Source organism: Triticum dicoccoides, chromosome 6B (genome assembly GCF_002162155.2).
Source record: "Triticum dicoccoides isolate Atlit2015 ecotype Zavitan chromosome 6B, WEW_v2.0, whole genome shotgun sequence".
NCBI lineage: Eukaryota > Viridiplantae > Streptophyta > Magnoliopsida > Poales > Poaceae > Triticum > Triticum dicoccoides.
The window spans coordinates 205,833,674-205,836,198 of NC_041391.1; positions in this window are offsets into that span (position 1 = coordinate 205,833,674).

Below are 2,525 nucleotides of genomic sequence, written 5' to 3' on the forward strand. Positions count from 1 at the left end.
GGCGGCGGGGAGTCGGGCTGCGGGGGCCGGCCTCGGGCCCGGGCGGGCCGGCATGGCGCGGGTGGCCGGGGTGCCACATGTTGGCCCGGGAGTGGTGCGGAGGCGTTGGCGATTTCTGTCCGGCGCGGACCGGACGTGTCCGGCGGTGGAGAGGGGTGGAGCTAGGGTTTGGTCTGCGCGAAAATCCGGGGGGGTGCACATATTTATACGTAGAGGGAGCTAGGAGACTCCAAATGAGGTGCGGTTTTTGCCCACACGATCGTGATCCAACGCCGGAGAGCATGGAGGGGGCTTAGATGGGTTATTGGGCTGTTTTGGAGGGTGTTGGGCTGCAACACTCAAAAGGCCTTTGCGGTTACCCGGTTAACCGTTGGAGCATCAAACGGCCTCCAAATGGAACGAAACTTAACAGGTGGTCTACCGGTGGTGTACCAAGGCCACCTGGCAAACCTCGGTCCATTCCGAGAACATTTAACACACGCTCATGAAAAGAGACAAGAGGGGTGCGTCGGTGCATGTGGGAGTGTCGGATTGCAAAACGGACAACGGGGAAAATGTTCGGATGCATGAGACGAACATGTATGCAAAAAGAGATGCACATGATGACATGGCAAAATGCAACACGCAAGAAAATGACATGGCAACACCGTCGAATAACTGGAAGACACCTGGCGCATCGAATCCGGGGTGTTACAACTCTCCTCCACTAACAAGAGATCTCGTCCCGAGATCTTAGGACCGAGACGGAAGGGAAAAGGGATGAGGTGAAACAAGAACTCAAGAGGAGAAGCAAAGAATCGAGAGCACTCGAGAAGAAGAGAGGAACGACGAGAATGACGAGAATCGAAAGCTCACGAAATCAGATAGACTATGAAACCACTCCGGTTAGAACGAGATAAGAAACAAATAAGACTGAAAGGATTTAGGCAGCACTCCGGCTGAAACATGGAGGAATAGAACATGAGCTTGAGAGGATGGAATGATACTTGATGAAGACATGACACAAAACCTCCGGAAAGAATTGAAAGAGTTGAATGAAAAGAACGGAGAAGAAAATGACAATTTGTGCCACGAATGATAGTGAAAGCATCTTTAGAAGGAAGGTTTAAACGGAGTTGTTGAGAAAATCAACAACGAAATGAATAAGCTTGTTGTGGTCTTATAGGTAACATCTCAAGATCATCAGGTGATAACCGGCCACAAACGGAAATGATTGGAAAGCTGAGAAGAACGAAGAAATGCAAAACTCCACTTCAAAAGAATGCGGAGAATTAATTGCACTTCAAAAAGCAAGATGGAAAGATACTTGAGCTCCTTCGATAAGAATCTTGATGAACACTTGAGGAATGAATTACATCATGAAGAACCACCATGAAGAACTCCGTTGACAAAAGGATGATGAGATAGAAATGAAGGATGAAAGAATAAAGTTTCAAGCCTTGCGGTGATTTAGATGGAGGTTCCGACAAAATGGCCGAGGAAATTTGAACTCCGGAAAATAAAAGATGTAAACACTTGAAACTAGAATTTATTCATCAAGAACAACCTCTGAAGGAAGGGATTAATCACTTTGATGAAATAAGAATAAGATTTATTGTATGCTTATCCTTCATCAAATTAAATTGATGACAAGCAATGGATTTTTGCATACTACTTATTCTTCTTGAAAAGGATTGAGAAGTGACATATCGCAAACTTGAGAAGGTCTTCAAAGAACCCCCGGTAGGATTGGAAAGAACGAATGAATTAAAATGATAATCAAAGAAAAAGAATCTTGAATGAACCACCGTAAGAATTAGAAAATGACTGTTAAAAGAGAATGAATCACCTGGAAGAATTACAAGCACAATATGCTGGAGGGGATTTAGATGCAAAAGAACAAAGAGATCATGAGCTGATTAAGGAACACTTGAACGAAGCGCCAGGATAATTGGATAACGGTAGCTGAAATGTGAGGACGATGAATTCTTCTGGACGATGGCCTCCGGTGAAAAGAAACAGGAAAACAACTTCTGACATACTCCGGATGGGTAAGAAAAGGAATATCTGACAAATGGAAAAATTCGAGAGGATAACATGAAGCTAGAACCGCGGATCTTCGAGAGAACAGACAAGATTTAGAGGAAAAACTCTTCTTCGTTCTTCAAATGACGACGGAAAACGCCACCAAAATTGCTGAGATACTCCGGGAGAATGAAAAGCGAAGAGGTTGAGCCAACAATGAAAAGAATTTGAAAACGATCTTGGAGAAGGCATGTGACTGATGGAATCCATTCTTACGTCACACTTTGAAAAGAATTTGGGAATAGCTCTGGAATAATTAGAAGAGTCAGGTAAGATCCTGCGAAAAGACCTGTGGGTTAGGGCCCACTAAAAGAAAACACCATTGAAAAGGATTGTTGAACAGATAGATGATGCACCGGAACAATTGAAATATTTGAATGAGGTGATAACCTCGAATTAATTGTAACACAGACGAATCTCCTGAGATATCTTGAGCACTCCAGAAGGATAAACTGGCGAGA